Source organism: Adiantum capillus-veneris, chromosome 28 (assembly GCF_014529385.1).
Source record: "Adiantum capillus-veneris isolate H3 chromosome 28, ASM1452938v2, whole genome shotgun sequence".
Taxonomy (NCBI): domain Eukaryota; kingdom Viridiplantae; phylum Streptophyta; class Polypodiopsida; order Polypodiales; family Pteridaceae; genus Adiantum; species Adiantum capillus-veneris.
The window spans coordinates 11,864,413-11,883,081 of NC_140958.1; the positions used below are offsets into that span (position 1 = coordinate 11,864,413).

The 18,669-nt window shown below is 47.8% G+C and overlaps 1 protein-coding gene across 1 annotated transcript in view; it reads right to left on the reverse strand.

Annotated features, from left to right (window-relative positions):
- Positions 1–18,669, reverse strand: part of LOC147420063 (uncharacterized) — a 58,513-nt gene that overhangs the window by 594 nt on the left and 39,250 nt on the right. The gene's annotated exons all lie outside the window — the stretch shown is intronic.

The following is an 18,669-nucleotide window of genomic DNA, read 5'->3' on the forward strand; positions in this document are numbered from 1 at the left end:
TTCTTTTTATAGAACTCACTGCAACTTCCGTTGTATGTAAGTATGCATCTAAGTAAAGTCTGACATGCTCATTGCTATTGCGTCTCCCTCTGCTCGCCATTGCTATCGCCCCTCTCTTGCGCTCTGTGCCTCTCTCTCTCTCTCTCTCTCTCTCTCTCTCTCTCTCTTCTCATCCCTACACTCTCGAGATGGCTACCAATGAGCTTGTTGGCCATCCGAGCGGTCAGAGTTCATTTCCGACAGTGGCACCATGGCTTCGATCCAGCATTGAATGTTCTTGTCGAGGAGGCAGACTTGCCGGTCTGCTTCCTACCCTATGGAGGAGTACTTTCCGCTTCTTTCTAGGATTGGTTCCGAGATCGGGATAGTCTTGGAGACCCCGTGCTGCATGGCAGCTTCAATTGTAGCTAAGGTTGCCGGTATGCCTTCAGTACGCGTTCTAGTTCGTGACACCCATACTCTACGGAAGGTATTCCTTCCACCCAGGGTGAGTGGAGGATGGTTAACGCCAGAGGGTGGACTATTCGGGACTCCTCAACCAGTGCTTCATTTGCATGTTGATGGGCCACTTAGCAAAGGCCTGTTCTCGCAGGGGATCTTGACCCACAGCGCATGCACAGCCTCCTAAGGCTGAGCATGCCTAGCAAATAGGTACCCAGGACACACAGACTGGTACCTCGATAGAGGCCAGCGATCAGACAGCTGACAGTTGGTAGCAGGTGCCCGCCGCCGCTGTCGACAGGGACGGCTAGCCACACTGCCCCCCTAGTGACTGAACTCTTACATCTCAGCAGCATTGGGTTCCAACAGGGAACCGTTTTGAACTCCCCTAGCAGGAGCCCCTTGAGGAGGCTCTTCCACCTCAGCTCCACCATCTCCACTGCCTCTCTCCCCTCCTCCATCAAACTCCTCCGTTTCACCGCCTCCTTCTCCCCCACCTCCATCCCCACCTCCCGCTCCTCTCTCCCCGGTTGGGCCCTTAGCCTCATCACTCAACCCATCCTACACTTCTCCTCAGACACAGTAGAGTGGACAAACATCCGCAGCGAGACGATCTCTCGGTAGTGCTTTTGCTATGAGTCGCATGGCTCGAGAGGGACAAACCCCACCTGAGGAGGCCTCTTCTGGTATAGACCTCTCCTTTTGCAGTAGTTCCTCGTGGTTTGACCAGCTTTGACATCCGCTGATGATGAGACTTCTTCGACTACAGCTTCACACGCTTTCCTGGTGACCCTTCTTCCGACCTGGAGGAAGGTTGGTTCCAAGTCCATGTCCTCTTTCTAGCAGCCCGAGGCAATGAGGCTCTGGACACAACAATAGGTTTCTCCTTTCCGTTGTGTGGTACAGATCACACAGAGTGGACCTTGCACACAGTTCTTTGACTGGCTACAGGTCCAAGCTATTGAGTTCTCACATCACATAGGAGACCTAGGGGTGACGGATCTAATACAGATACTTTGGCCTTTAGGAAAGTTTAGTGTGACGCGTCACACCGCCAGATGCAGTAGGTTGCACGCACCTTGTGGTAAACTTGTTTGCTGGCACTCAGAGCCCCCCTTGCTATGTATTTATACATGAATATTCTTGGGCAGAGGATGCGGCCTTGCGGACTGCACGCTTGGCTTGGGTCTGGGTGGGAGAGTCAATTCAGCTGCGTTTGTCTAGAGGTCGCTTGGATGCGGATTACTTCTCATCCAAGCCGGCCTCTAAGATAGCGAGATTGGCTGCTATTGCAACATATGTTTTTTCTCACTGACTCCATGAGGATTGTCTCATGGAATGTGCAGGGATTAGGAGGACCCGAGTTTCAGCGTCAGAGGGGTCGGTTGCGTCAAGAGCTTCAGCGATGCCTTGTGTGTGGTGAGAGTCGCATTAGATGATGTGGTCAAATTTTGCGTGGGCGATATGAGACATTTTGGTCAGCTGCATTTGGACCTAGAGGTATCCAAGGAGGGGTATTTATGACTATTGCGGACTCATGGAAGTAGGCGATTGTGGGCGGAGGTATTATTGTGCCAGTCAGAGCTCAGTGAATGACTATGAAGGTTCAAGGTTGGGTTTCCTAAACATATATGCGCCCAATGTGGCAAGTGCACGAGCAGAGTTTTTGCCTCATATTGTAGAGTCTTTGCCGCATGTAGAGCAATGGTGTGTTGGGGGAGACTTCAACATGTTGGAGGATCCCTCTGACAGGATTAGAGTTTGCCTATGTATGACTTTGAGAGTTCCAGGTGTTTGGCATCATTTAGGCTTTGTGAGGCCCCCTTACATCTTGTCTTTCTCTCACTCTAACCACAGAGCAGGAGGAGTGAATCTATGTCGGATAGATCGCTCCTATGCCAGTGACCACATTTGTGACATGTGGCAAGGACTACTTTTTCTGACCATGCGCCAATGATTCTCACTGTGTGACAGACAGACAGAGGAGGGGGGGTGGGATGCTACGCATCCCTGAGAGGATCTTGCTGGATCCAAAGCTTAAAGAGCGAGTGGAGGTACTTTGGACACAAAGCTTGGACACGTAGGACTCCCCTGCTAGTAGAGTGGCCTCTGGACCAGTGGAGCTCAGCCGCTTCTTCCTCCAGGAGTCTGCAGCTCGCTTGGCTGCAACCAGGGAGGAGGAGAAGCATCTCCAATGGGGCATTGTTTCCTTGCAGAGCATGCAGGAGCATCATCCAGACAGTCCTTGGTTGGAGGAGCAGATATAACAGGCTAGGCAGGAGCTGGCTAGCATTGAGGAGCGGTGCCATGAGTTTGCCTTCCATCGACAGGCATCTCAATGGACTCTAGTGAGTGACAGAGTTACTGAGTGACTTAGTTACTGGGGAGTTTTTTGAGACGGTGGGGTCATGCCATTCACACACTAGTGTTAGCCAGTTGAGGAGACGTGACGGTTCAGTTGCTTCAAAGCCTGAGGATATGTGTGCAGTTGCTACTGACTTTTACCGTAATTTCTTGTGAGATGAGCCTCACTCAAAGCGTCACGATGCATGCAGAGAGCACATTTGGGTACAGATACCTTGTCACGTGCACATCTAACCCTTTGTGCATGTGGACAAGCTACTTCAGGTCCAGGGTTCAGGTCAACTTAGGAAGTGTTCTGGCACCTTTGTAAGCCTGTGCGCAGGCAGTGCATGTCCAGGCACTTAGAGTAGTTGCATATCCTTTGATTGCACACAGCATGATTTTCAGCATGACAGTCAGTACCCATCATGAGCATTTTACAGTGCACAAAACCCATTTTCCCTATTTTATTTATTTTTCACTTATTATTAATAAGTGACTTTGTTGGGAAACTGGGTAGGGCAAATTTGCTAAGCGCTATAAAAGAAACCTAGCGCTAGCACTTTCTGGCAGAAGAGGCAGCAGAAGTTCCAATAAGTTGCAGTGCACCTTCTCAGCAAGACCGGCACGAGGCCTAGTGTTTTCCAGCCAACAAGAAGAAGATAGCGTTTTGGCTACAGTTTCAGCTTGGTTTTTTGCAGATACCAGATCAGGCCTAGCAATTTTGCAGATAGCATCAACGTTTTGCAGATTCCCAGCGACAGATCAGCCCGAGTCATTAGCGTTTTCAGTTTTCAGCACTTAGACTCCGCAGGATCAGCCCCAAACCTTGCAGATCTCACCTACCCGTAGCAGATCCTTGCCGCACCATCAGATCAGCTAGCGTTTTCAGATTCAACTGCTGTTCGCAGATTTCAGCATCTGCATTTTCAGCGCATCGTCGTCCCATCGCCGTCCTCGCCGACACAGTGTCAGAATTCAGTAGTTAGCAGATAGATTTCAGCCCATCTCATCGTTGTCATCATTGTCGTCGACATCGTCGGCAAGTCCATTGTATCTAGACCATTCTACCATATTTGTGTAATCAGTAGCGTAGACCTCTCTTGCCATAGAGAGGGGGGACCCTTGAAGGAGGGTTTGGCAACCGTTTGGTGTCGTATTCTTCTCTCTCTCTCTCTCTCTCTCTCTCTCTCTGTCTCTCTCTCTCAGTCTTAGCACCTTCATTCACAGTGTCATTCACTTTGTTATGATCATTTGCACTCTCTCACTAAAGAAATGGAAGGCTCTACCTTCCGTAAGTAAAAGGAACCCTTGAGCACAGTTCGGAGCACTCATCTTGAGAAAAGTTCAACATTCACTTCTGCTGCACCCTACATGCCTTGCCTTGTTATTGAGGAGATGCGACATAGACTAAAGCTTCCTCTCCAACTAGAGGAGCTCTATGAGGCCCTCAGAACACTCCCTCGTGGTAATTGTCCAGGTGAGGTCCCATGGAAGAAGGCCCAATCCGCACTCTTGGCGACTGGCTTCAGTTTTCAGGGCTTTCTGAGGAGACTTAGAGCATCCAGCTACGAGGTATGAGAGGGGTGAAAAGCATGTGCCAGGACATTACAGAAGCTTTACCAGCTGAGTGGCTCACCCCTTTAGAGACAGCAGCTCCCAGATGGATGGGGGCCTTCATGCGACTGGAGGTCCTCATCGACTGGAGGTCCTCATCGTAGTTCGTGCTTGCTCAGAGTCCGTACCCCCCATGTTCAGTCTCAGTCACAAGTAGCAGAGTGTTGTATTCAGAGGGTACGTGTAGTGGGTATCTATGTCATAGATCCTGACCCAGCAGGTCTTGAGACAGGCCATTGGCGGCTATGGGCTTGGAAGAGCTGCCCTCTCTCACAAGTGCAGTGGGCCCGTGGAGTGGTTTTGGAGAGACCCCTTCTCTTCAGCCGATCACCCTGGGACCCCCTTCTTTTAGTACACTGCTCGACTAGGGCGACACATACTAGCAGCACGGAGAGAGGCTCGTCTTGCTGCAACACCTCATTGGCAGGAGGAGGGTTTCATAGCTGAGTTCTTGCCAGGTTTTTGGGAGCGGTTGTGGGACTCCAGACAACTGAGACGAGTCACTTTGTTCTAGTGGCTAGTTGCATATAGAGCTACAACAGTGGGGAGATGGCTAGTACATAGTGGCTTGTCGGCAGCCTGTGTAGCTTGTGACCATCCTTTGGAGAGTCAGCGTCATTGTCTGTGGGGTTGTCCCATGGCACAACAGGTTTGGCTTCAGGCACTTCAACTGATGCCAGCTCTTTCCACAGCGCGACAGTTCACTTGGGGTGCTTAGCCTGGTCCCCACCCTCACGGGCTCTGCACTCCATTTTGAGTTAGCCTCCACCAATTGGATGATAGTGATTTAGGGGTGTCGACCTACACTTTAGTCTGCCACAGAGCTTACGCCCCAGGAGTGGCGCCGTGAGAGAGAGGTGTGCTGTGAGCTCATCTGTGGAGTGACACTCTGGTTCATCTAGTGGGCCCGCTGCTTCCGCATGTGCTGGAAGCTCATCTGTGGAGTGGACTCCAGTTCATCTAGTGGGCCCGCTGCTTGCGCATCTTCGAGGCTCGCCCTGTCCCACAGGCAGAGACTGTTCGTGACTTTTGATTGGAGTTGATTCATACTCTCAAGGGTCAGTTCGAGAGACTTCATGGCAGCTCCGATCGCATGCGGAAGTGCAAAGAGGCTTTCTTGCGACTCTGGCGCCCAGGGCCTTTCTTCTCCATGGTCCAAGGTGCACCTAGATGGCACTACCGGCCACCTCTGTGGCTCTTTCCTCCTCCCATTTTGTGATTTAGCCTCATTGTACATATTTTGTTTACTCACTGGGAGAGTCTCCCCATGCCTTTGATGTAGCCCTCTCTAGTAGAGGTGGTTTGTTGCCCTTTGGACAGTTTTATCAACTAATGGAAGGATCTTTTTCTTGGAAAAAAAAGTATGTCTCTAAGTGGTCACCGAGGTTGTTGTCAAGATTGCAAGCAGAAGCATCGGATGCTTGAGCTTGTAGTGTTACACCAGGGCAGCTTTGGAGCCTTCCTACTGGAGATCATAGATAGAGCATTACAATCTACAAGAGCTGGCTACACCGAGAGGCGGAATCCAGGAGACACAACTCATAGACAACATGGAGTTACCCTATCGACCAACATGCCCACCACACAACATGGAGTCACCCTAGAGAGAGCTGAGAGCCTCAAAGCTAGCCGGAGTAGAGAGTACTAGGCTTCGACTCCACTCTAGAGAGAGACCCCAGGTCAACAATAATCTTTCCCCATTAAGAACCATTGATGTCCTCATCAATAAGTGGGCTTTTAAAGCTCTGATCGATTCCCAAGTAGCAAACTTTTCAGATTGACCCTTTCATTTAGTTAAGTACTCATCATAAGCTTTTTGGCGCGAATGAGGAGTACGATGATTTAGAACAACATCTGGTTCTCAAGGAATATACTCAGTTTGCATATCTTGCCACACATTTCTTCGATAGGCATAACAATGAGGGCTTCCCCTAATTTTTCTTTAAGGCGGCTGGCATGAAACATTGGATGTATACTAACATTCGAATGAAGAGCTAGTTTATAACTTTATAGGCAACTTGGCCAATTTTCTTTGTGATCAAGAATGGACCACAATATCTAGCTAATGCTTTCCCATTGGCATAGTCTTGGAATTCTTGGGTATCTTCATATAGACCCATTGTCCCACCTCTAGATTCCTTGGAGATCTATTTTGATTAGCATAAGTAGTAACTTGATCACAAGCCGCCCTTATACTATCCTTAGCCAATTCGAGCATCTGTTGCATATCATACAAGAAATCACGAGCTTGGCGATCCTTGACTTTCTCTTAAGCCAATAGCAATCAGGGATTTAGGCTCAAATCCATACATGAGCATGAAAGGGCTAAATCCAATAGAAAAATGCTTGCTATTATTGTAGGAAAACTCTAATTGTGAACGGTACCTTTCCCAATTAGACTGCCTGTGAGACATAAGTCCTCAACATGTCCTCTAACGTCTGATTTATCCTTTCAATTTGTCCGTCGGGCTCTGGCTTATCAAAGGACGACATACTCAACTTAGTCCGAAGGTAAGCAAACGTATCTTGCCAACATTGCCCTATGAACTTGGTATCTCTCATTGACGACATCTTTTGGTAGACCATACGGCTTATAAAGTTGATTGACAAATAAAACCATCGACTCATGGCTTTTTACTGACGACTTCTTGGTATAAACTTTGCTATTTCTATGAGTCTATCGACCACAACCCAAATGGAATCATTGCCACGACTAGTATTTGGCAAACCAACTTTGAAATCCTTAGAAATACTCTGCCACTTGGCATCAGGGATTTCCAATGAATGTAGTAGGCCAACTTTTCTAAGTCGCTTTGCCTTATTAACCCGACAATGAGTGCATCTCTTCACATAGCTCTCTATGTAAGAGAGCATCCTTGGCCAATAGAAATATCGTTTGACCAATGTTAAAGTTCTTTGGATGCTTGGGTGTCCAACGCTAGGAACATCGTGGCATTCAAACAAAACCCTTTGTCAAACCTCATCGATTTTTAGCACGTAGATTTTTCCATTCTTAAATGATAGCCCACCTCTAATGGAATATTGTCGATGTCTCGTCTCTTCAGCACGACTCACTTGGGTTTCTGGATCACCCAAGCCTGTATATGAGTCATGTCTCGCTTTGACTTCGCTCCATATCTTGCCAAAAGAGCTATCGGAACGACATAGCCCTCGGAGAGAGAGATAGAAATCCGTCGAAATTTCAGCCGTGGACAAGACATTAACTTCATGACTTCGGCTGAGTGGGTCAGCAACTCGATTATTGGATCCTTTTCTGCAATGGATCTCAAAGTCAAACTCTTGCATAAGTTCAATCCATCTGGCCTTCCGGCTGCTGAGATCACCCTAATCACAGATATAGCGCAAAGAGTGTGGTCTGTCCATGCAACAAAGGTAGAGCCATATAAATAATACCGCCAATTCCTCAAAGCATGAACTACGGCATAAAGCTCTTTTCCATACGTTGGATAACACATCTCAGCGTCAGAAAGTTTCTTACTTTTAAACGCAATAAGATGTCCATCTTGATACAGCGCTACACCAATCGCATAATCACTAGCATCCGTTTTAACTACAAATGGCTTGCTAGGATCCACAATTTCCAATATTAGCACAGTAGTCACCAAGTGTTTTAGTGTCTTGAAGCTCTTGTCAATTCCAAACAACACGGGGGTTAGCTTTACTGCGAGGACCCGAAGTCTTCGGTCCTTTCACCCCTCCTTTTAAAAGTTCCATAAGCGAAGCAGCAACTTTGGAGAAATCCTTGGTAAATTTGCGAAAGAATCCCATAAAGCTTAGGAAGGACTTTACTTGGCATACATTCTTCAGAATGGACCAATTTTGCACTTTATCCAGCTTTTTAGGGTCGACGCGAATTCCATCACGGGTAATATACTGTAATATGATCCAAATACAGAATCATTTTCTTAAAGAATGCGCATTTAGAAGCCTTACCATAAACCTTGTTAGCTCTCAATACTTCGAGAACAATGCGTATATGCGTAGATGCTCAGACAAAATTCGGCTATAAATCAAGATGTCATCTAGAAATACAACAACGAAGTTGCATAGAAACGGTCTCAAGAGATCATTCATCATCTACTAAAATGTAGCTAGAGCGTTGGTCAAATCAAAAGGCAGGACCAAAAATTCGTAGTGACCATAACGCATATGGAAGCCTATTTTGGGAACATCTTCCAGTTTGATTCATATCTGGTGATAGCCTGATCGGAGGTCTATCTTCGTAAAATACAATGCTTCATGGAGTCCATCTATCGGATCGTCTATGCACGGGACCGTGTACTTATTCTTGACAGTGAGCTTATTCAACCCCTTATAATCCACGCAAAAGCGCATAGTGTTATCCTTCTTTTGAGAAAGTAACACAAGCACCCCCCACGGGGATTACTTGGCAAAAAAAAACCCCCTATCACTGAATCTCGTGCTCTTTGGTTTTACTAAATCGATAGGTTTGCTTTGAAAAAGGCTGACTACCAGCCACCAATTCAATGGTAGGATCTACTCCTCTCGAAGGCGGCAAGTGAGGAAGTAGATCATCAGGAAAAACACCTTGAAATCAGTCACGATTTCTCGGATAAGGGTGGATTCGTCAGAATCCCGAAGTTCAACAGAAGAATATGAAACATGTTTATGAGATTCAGTGACAGAAGTACCAAGCACTAATGAATCAAACCAAGCAGATGGTGTACATTGATAAAAGTCAACATCAAAAGACTTCATATCTTTAAACATTTTCAAAGCAGTAACAATTAGTATAGCAAACCCACTATCTACAGAAATTTGATTACAAAGCGAAACAGATGCATGAGGCATGTCCTGTTTAACAAAAACAAGAGAGTGATATAAATAGTCTATATACAACATCTCTTGTTTATCATAAAATCATGGAATTCCTAAAATAAGATTTACTTTGTCTAGGCACATGTTGTGGAAATCCAGGTTCTCTTAATAATCAGCTAGCTCGAGCATCAAATCAGGAACCATCTGATTCTATACATTTGTATCTTCGCCACGAGCCATCTTCACGGGATACTCATGGTCACTGTCCTACGTCGGCAGGCGCAGTTTCTGCACCTATTTTGCATCCACGAAATTGTGTGAGCTTCCATTATCAAGGAGTACGGTCATGTCGTGACCATTGATCTTCCCAGGAAAATGGAGAAGATCATGCTTATCAAACACTCTAGTGCTAAAGGTACAATTAGTGTATGAACTATCCTCTAAGTAACGGATTTCAACTTGAATAACATCAGAGTTACTTGAGATCTCATGAATCTGAACCGAAGGGCAGCCTGACGATTTCTTGGTCTTCTTCTTGGGGCAGTCTTTAATTTGGTGGCATTAGAGATAGCAACATTCTTGGATTTCTTCTTGTCTTGAGAAGGTCTCGACGGTGATTTGGACCTTTGTTGGAGTCGAGGCCGCTTCCTTGAAGTGCCCTCGCCGGATTAGTGATCTAATCTTCTTTTCTTCTCATAATTTGCTCCATTTATCAAGTGGAACGTCCTAGCCTTCGCCACAATGTCCTCAACGTCAATCGGGGCTTTATCATTGATCAAGGCTCAACAGTAGTTCTCGTGTAATCCCAACAGATACATGTGCACAACATGCGTGGAGTCCACCTTGCAAAAGGCGAGCGCTTCTGTAAAAGTTATTGTATATTATCAAAAGATAGAGTTTTCATCAGAGACTCTGCAATTTTACATAATATTTCAAAGAATCCATCTTTGCAAAATCCTTTTTGAATTTCACACAAAAATCAGCCCACGTCGCAGGCTTATCTGTCATGTCGCCCCACCAGGTAAGCGCCTTACTGCGTAGATAAAGAGGACTCGTTTGAATCCTTCGTTCATCATGCTCCCCGTGAAGATCAAAATAAGTGACCCACTGATGAAGCCAATTATATTCTGTACACTCCTCTTTCCTTGAGAAATTGGTGGTTTTGTACGGAGTCGTGGCAGTGGGACAACCCTGTGAGTGTCCAAAAGCAGCAATCTGTGTCCGCAATTACTGGAGATGGGTATCGTTCTCAGCATCACGTGCAGTCGTCGACTGAGCCGTATTTTTGAGAGCAGCAAGACGGGCATTAAACCCTTGCACGGCCCCTTCAAGAGAGGACAAGCGAATGTTCGTCCAAACATTAGTGGTTTCCAGAGCAGATATACGTTGATCATGGCTCTGGAAAGTATCCGTGATCCATGTGTATAGAGAATACGTGAACGGAATTTGAATGTTTCCTAGTGCGTCGTTACGTTGTCCATTTGAGTTGAAGGAATCCATGATGAAATCTGGTGAAGAACGGGAAATTTTGCTTAAAAACGGACCTCTTATGCACTTTTCGGTCCCGAAAAGTCAAACTTTGGGAAGCTCGGCGCGTTGGCATGAGCGTTCGAAAGTAGGCAGGTGATGGCGGGAGCGTGAGAATGCGAGCAGAGGAGAAAGAGGAAACTCGGAAGAGGAGCAGGAGAGTAGAGAAAAAGAGTTCTCTGTAAACTTTACAGTCTTTGTAAGTGACCTTTTAATAATGTGCAGGTTTCATAGTTACTTAAAAAATGTCCTGGCCATTTGATTTAAATAAAGTCGCTTAAGACTTGAGGGTTCCCAGCAAAAAGAAATCGCTTGCGTAGAGATTTAACGATTTTTTTTTTTCCGTTCTCCCGCATGGAGACCGAGAGAGAACCCACACGTGGGTTTGGAGTGAAAAGAGCTTGCGTGCACTCACGCGTGCCCCACATGCAATTGGGCTACTAGTTGAGCATCCACGCTGGAAAGAAAATCCTCCACGTTGGAACCTCTGCTTGCGATCATTCTCTCTTTCTTGCGCACATTCTCTCTCTTCTCTTCCCAAGCATGCTCTCTCTCTTTGCTCCACATTGAAGGCGATAGAGGGAGAGAAGCCAATACTCTCTCTCTCTCTCTCTCTCTCTCTCTCTCTCTCTCTCTCTCTCTCTCTACTTCGCACAAAGGAGGAGGCTATAGAGAGGGGGGAAAAAGCACTGTGTGCTGAATTATAAATCAATAAATTAATGAATAATTCATTGATTTTCATAGAAAATCAGCAAAAGTAATTTAAAAAACTTTTGATTTTCAGCATTCCCACCAGTTAAATTGCTGATTTTTATAAAAAATCAGCAAAAGAACATTAATTTTCACTTGCACACATACTCACGAGAAGAAAAACAGACAATTTTAATAATAAGTCATAAAAAATTACCCAAAATTGAGGTTACCCGACTCGAACAGATCCATAAGTGTGCACGTGGTCCTACTTGCAGCCAAGTCGGCTCTGATACCATGAAATGAACACTCGTAGATGATCTCGCGGCTACACGGACCGCCTACACACGTCGGACGAACCACTAGACCATAGCCACCATTCGATAGCACCGCCGTGCTAGCCTAGCGTCCGCTCGAGGGGTCACCCCGTGTTGGCCTAGCGTCCACTCGGGGGGTTCACTATATGGAGTTCTTGTATAGCATGTGCGTTCAAGATGAATTTATAAAACCCCCTGGTCTACATTTTTTGAGGTATATAGTGTTACGTCCCCAGACATCAGGATGGGCGCTTGCAGTTATGTCTGGCCAATGTGAACCCGGTCCTTTTGGTTATGAAGTCCCATAAATAGGACTTGTCTTATTTCTGAGACATTTTGTGTGATCACCACACTTGGACTCTTGGCCCTTGGCAACTCTGCCTGCACACTGTATTGGTGTGGGCGTGGTGGTATGGGACACCTGCCCTTGTGGTAGAGGCTAGCCCGCTTGGCTGCAATCTCCCAGGCCTAGGGGTGAGCCCGTATTGGCTCTATGGCTGGGAGGTGAGCCTGATGTCCGCTCACTATGTGTGTCATGTCATGTATGTAGGATAGATTCGGCTAGGGATTAACATTGGTATCAGAGCCTCCTCCTTGCTCGTATGCACGACTTGGCGACTCGCAAAAAACCACTAGAGCTCATGGGGCCACGATGGCCTAGCGTGAGATGTTCTCCCAACTCTCGCATAGGGTGGTATGGGATGCTACTAGCGAGAGAGGAGGGCAAGGGGGGCACATGCTAGCCGATGGTGGGAATCTTCTAAGTCTTTTTTCACGGATTCTCGTGTGTGGAATGTTGATGGCCAGTGGCAATCACATGGATGTTCGGTATGTCTTGGTTTTGCCTCATTGTTGTCGATGATCGCATGAGGGTGTCCTCGAGAGTTGTCACTCTAAGGACATGGCAACCCCTCTGTATGCAATCGGTGAGAGGTCTTCTCGTACATGGAGCATGTCTTATTGGTATCCATGGTAGAGGTGTAATTTCTTATTCAGTGTGGGGGGCAACTCCCTTCGTTAGAGTGGTACCCCCCTGGTGGCCATAGTGGCTGGGTGCTCGGCCCACGGTTTAAAATTCCGCTAGCAACTATATACACAACAGATAGAGGGGGCAGCGTGGGGACGTATGCGCAGGCCAACATGCTAGCCAGAGTGCCAGCGTGAGGCCGTGCGCAGCAGCGGTGACGGCGCGAGGCTGCGGGCTTGCTAAGGTCCAAGAGTGCAAGTATGGTGATCACACAAGATGTCTCAAAAATGAGACTCAAGTCCTATTTGTAGGACTTCATAACCAAAAGGACGAGGTTCACACTGGCCGGATATAACTTTATGTCCCTAGACATCAAGATCCATCCGTAGCCGGATCCATCTTGCATACATGACATGGCACAAGCCAAACTCACACCTAGACACACAGTGTGAGCGGACATCAGGCTCTGACACCAATGTTAATCCCTAGACGGATGATCGGATCCATCCTGCATACATGACATGGCACAAGCCAAACTCACACCTTGAAACACGTAGTGAGTGGACATGAGGCTCACCTCCTAGCCATAGAGCCAATACAGGCTCACCCCGAGCCTGGGAGCCTGCAACAACCAAGTGGGCTAGCCTCTACCACAAGGGCCGGTGTCCCATACCACCAATCCCACACCAATACGGGTGTGCGGGCAGAGCTGCCAAGGGCCAAGAGTCCAAGTGTGGTGATCACACAAGACGTCTCACAAATGAGACTCACTTCATAACCGAAAGGGCCAGGTTCACATTGGTCAGACATAATTGCAGGCGCCCATCGTGATGTCTGGGGACGTAACATATAGAGACCCCTTATGTACCACTTTTTCAATAAAAAGACCCCTTATGTACCAAAGTTTTCACTTTTTCGATTTAAAACATCCTTCTATATGTACATTTTTTGTGAGTTCATAAAAGAAAAACCCCTTTTGTTGAACTCACATGCTATTCTACATATTTTTGAGTGAACCTCGCGAGAGCGTCCGAGGACGTAAGCGTGCACCTGTAAGATCGAGCGTTCCATACCACCCGGCCTCACCTCCTTGAGGTGACCTCGCACACTCCTAGCCTCACGGGCTAATCACTCGCACTCTGCCAGTGGGGGTCGATAACTACAAATGAGGCCTTGGCCTCCTTTTTATAATATTGGCCGGCCACACTGGCAGGGTTCACACTACCTCCGTTCAGACATCGGATGCACATCAGGACGGTGTCTTAGCCAGATCCCCTCTCCTCTCTCCTGAAGCGGGACATAACACCTACCCAGCCTCCTTAGAGGTGCCGGGCTACTAGAGGTAGGCATGCACTTGGAGCACCTCAGCAGCACGACTATGCCTCTGTCCCCCAGCTGCTGACTTACACCACCAAAAGCAGGTTACCTCTGTTGGTACAGAGGACTGGCGGAGACCAGATAGGAGACATACCTTCCAACAGAGGGGGCAGCATGCTCGGCAGGTGCAGCGAGCGCCTCCACCTGCTCTCAGGTGCTAGTTGGCTCCAGTTTCTCAGGTGCCTGCGACCCAGCTACCTCCTAGTCCATCAGATGCTAGCGCTTTTTCCCCTCTGCCAGCCTTGCCAGCTCCACCCTTGCCACTTTCAGCCTCTGCAGCTCCAGCCTTGCCATCTCCTCCTGCTTTATCTGTAAGTGAGCCAGCGCTATGCAGCTAAATCCACAGCCTCTACTTGTGCAGCCCCTTCCAGACTCTCGCTAGTATGATGGTGCACAAAATGCAAGACAGAATCTGGCGTCCAAGTCTCTAACCTTGAGAAAGGCAAGAAGAAAGATAGCAACGGAGTGGACACTCCTCTTATCAACTGGGGACCAGGAGGCCGAGCGGATCTCTGTAACATATATACTCTGATCATGAGAGGTCCGAGCTCACCGGCGCTACTCTCTGCTCTCTCAACACCCCAAATAACCGAGCAATGATTGAAAAACTCTCTAGAAACATGGCGAGGATGAGGAGATGGAGGAGGTGGAAGAAGTGGCTGATTTGTGGCATTATGCATATGCAAGCCTGGCTTGGTGATAGTAGTTCTGCCACATTGTTGTCTGCGCAGTTTAGTGCATGCATTGCAGCATTGGATTGGCTTGACACAAACAGATGCTTTTGCCTTCCTATTGTGTTTTATCTACCAGACTCATATATGCTCCCACGTTCTATGTGTATTTGGGGTTTGAAGAGAGTGAGTCAGGCGATGTCATGCTCACAGCAGGATGTATCTAGCTTGTTGGTTGATGTACAATATTTTGGCCCCAGGAAGAAGATTCCTTGTTTCCACCGAAGGCAAAGTCACTAGAGCTGATTAGCTACAAGAGACAACGTCGCTGATATGTATATGTACTTAGAGGCTGTGGTTTCTGGAGCTTTTTACAGCAATATGTATGTGTTTTCTGGTTGGAGATCTGTACAGAGATATGTAAATTCTTGTGGTTCTTTGACATGGATCTACATGTATTATCTTGGAATGTAAATGGATTGCGGACTAGCAGTGCAATAGGCTCCGACCGTCTAGACTCAAAAGAGAGATCAACAGACATATAGTAGGAAATGTTGATATTCTGTTGATTCAAGAGCATAAGCTGGAGCAGCCTTTATTAAACTCTTGTACGTTGGATCGCACACTTCTTGATCTCCAGCATTGGGTCAGAACTCTAACAGCTACGTGAGTCCTATCCGGCAACATCGCATTCTTGTTCCAGGGCGAGCTATGCTTGTGGCTATCCAGATTGGGGAATCCTTGATTGGTTTTATGTCCATTTATGCTCCTGTTACTGCGAGAGAACGAGCTTGTTTTTGGTCCCAGATCTCTGATGCCTTGCCAGTTGTAGACTCTTGGATTGTTGGTGGAGACCTGAACAATATTGAGTCTGCCCATGACTTTCGGGCTCAGGTTGACCTTGTTTTGACCACCATTACTCCTGTTTAGCAGGATGCATGGGAGAGATTTCTGCTAGCTATTCAGGCAGTTGATGACTGGCACCAGTTGATGGCTGGCACGTCCTTCTTATGGGCACCACCATGGGTCGCTCTGATCTGTCTTCTGAGATATCACTGTCTCTACTAGTGGCTCCGCTCTGCCCTCAAACACTCGAAAGCAGAAACCGCTCTAGATGCACCAAAGGGTGAGACTACTGATCAGTTCGCAGCGCGGGTCCCTCTCCCGAGTCTAGATGGCCATCGTAAAGTCTGGTGTAGCGCATCTCCGAGGACATCCTCCTCTCATATGAATGGCCTGACTGTCTGGCTCCTGCTCATAACCTAGAGCTCGTCTCGAAGTGACGAACCAGCTGCTGCTCCCCATGTGAAGAACTGGTCGGATGCATAAGGAGCCATCAGCCTCAGGATCTGCAACCAGATCTGCTGAGCCTACATGCAATCCCACAAACAATGTCGCTGCGCCTCCATCGGGTGACCACAGCCCACGCAAGTCTGTGGGTGTCCACTGTAACCTAACCACACCCCCATGGCTATGCCTCTGTGAACCACCCACCACTGAAAAGTAGAGACTTTGCGGGCGTGCTGGCTGGCCCAGAGTCAGCCCCAAATATCAGTGAGGAACTCTGTGGTGACACCCTGCCACCACCAATGCTCTGCTGCTGTTGGTGTGGCTGACCGCTGGGCTGTCAAGATGGGTCTCCCCAGCCGTACTGAGTACTGGAAGAAGGAAATGCCCGAATGGCCTGGGGGTGTAAAGGGGTCCTGCCATTCTCACTCTCCGGGTCCCACTGCAAGCGAGCTAGGGGTTGGCCTCCCTAGACCCACAGCTGCCAATCCTCCTCTGCCTCTGGGGATGGATCAATTGTCCACTTTTTAGAATCCATGGCCACCACCATGACCTGCTGGAAGGCGCATTCTGAGACCATAGGAGACTCTTCCTTCAGCTAGATGAGTCTCCCTCCTCCTGGATCTCAAAGAAATAGGTGTGTCCCTATGCTGTGCAAGCCCGAACTGCCAGCAGGATGTCATGCTGCATGAAAGCCCCCATCCAAGCCAGAGCTTGAAGCTCAAAAGGCTCCTGTGTCTCTGCCTTTAGTGCGGTCTCGATGTCATGTCTCATACTATGTCCTCCTCTATACTGGCTTAGTCTTTCTAGCTGTACGGTCTCCGGAAGCTTAGAGAATTTCAGCCAATCCCCTAGGGTACAGCCATGCCCAGCAACCAATTGGACCCAGGCCATATGCGACCAGCTGCCAAGCATGTGGCCCTGGTCCATGCCTTAGGCGCTCCTCCGATAATTCCGGTTGCCGTTGTCTGAGGCTTGGTCATAAGAGCTCCCAGGCCCTGATGAGAACACTCAATGCAAATTTGTCCTCCTATCCTCTGCTGAGCCCGGTGCAGCGCATCTCGGTCAAGATCCGGAGGCCAAGGGCCGCAGTAGGGGAAGTCCTCGCAAGTAGTCGATGTAGGAGAAGAGCCTTCCAAGGCTCCGTGTCTGGAAGCAATCCTCGAATAACCAGCTTCCCTAGCAGGGCCCGACTCTGATGTGCCGGACCAATAAGAGAATGAGCAAGTGACTCAGGGAGAGTGGAAGAACAGTGAGGGCATAAGGGATCATGACCCATAGTAGCTAATCAACTCCCAACTGAATGTCCTACATGAGCAATCATCCACATAAAGAAGGAAATACGTCGCTCCGTATGTAAGTCCCAGATGGCGGACCAAAGCTGCTGCATATAAGCTTGAGAGACCTGAATGTTACCAGAAACTTATACAGGTGGGCTTCTCCCTCTGCTAATGTATCAATGATAACCGTCCAATCCTGACAGTGTACTTGAAGAAAGAGACCGGTGCACATGCAGGGTCAGAGTGAGGCCAATGCCAAAGCTCAAATAGGGGACGACACACCCAAAGTCTCCATAGGCTAGCAATCCTTGAAGAGAAACGAGGATCAACACAATGACGCTTTCCATGAGAGCCGACTACTCTAATGGCCTCCCATTGCACTCTGGGAAGGATCTGATGTGGGAACGTCGAATCATAGGTCAGTCTGATGTCAAAGTCACTTGTTAATAAATGACTGTTCATATATGCTTAATTGACTTAACTGTGCAAGTAAGGGTATGCAACTATGACGCTATCCCATGTCGTGCTTTTCTTGTATGCACACAACACTTCTGCAGGCTTGCTGGATGGATCTCTTACAGAATCTTGGCCTTTGGGACGGTCGGTGAGACAGGGCTGCCCTTTGAGTGCTTTGCTTTATGTGATCGCTACTCACCCCTTGTTTATGTATGTGGATTCCTTGACTTCCACTGGTAGGCTACATGGCCTGACTTTACCTTCGGGACGGCAGTTTGCTGGTCAGGCCTATGCGGATGACTCTTTGTTTATGCCTCGCAATCATTATGATGATGTACAACAAATTATGCATACTCTTCACTTGTTTGGATTGGCAGCAGGTCTCAAAGTCAACTTTTGTAAATCCAAACTATTGCCTCTGAAGGAGTGTGATTGGCATAAGATATTGTGGCCTGGAGAGATTGTTCCTCCACATGTTCTGGTTCGCCATTTGGGTTATCCGTTGGGTTGGAATGTATCGGCTATGTAGAAACTAGATTGGGTGCTCCAACGCCTACATTCCAAGTTGAATTATTGGAAGCTGTCCACGCGGCCACTTCATGTACGTCTTAGGACTGTCCAATGCATCCTTGTGGCTTATGTGTAGTTTGTAACAGACTTGGATACTCGAAGTCAAGAATCAATCGCGACAACACCAAATAACCACTTCAAAACAATTCACAGATCGCAATAGATTTGCACTGGCCTGGCGGAGTTCCGTGCCTAGAGATATTGACCCCAAAGACTAGCGCCCCTTTCGGTATTTCTTTTTATATTAATCAGATCAAAGTACAAGAGAGTGGCTAGGGTTTTACTCTCAGACTCTGCATCCAGATGCTCTGAGAAGTGAAGCCCTC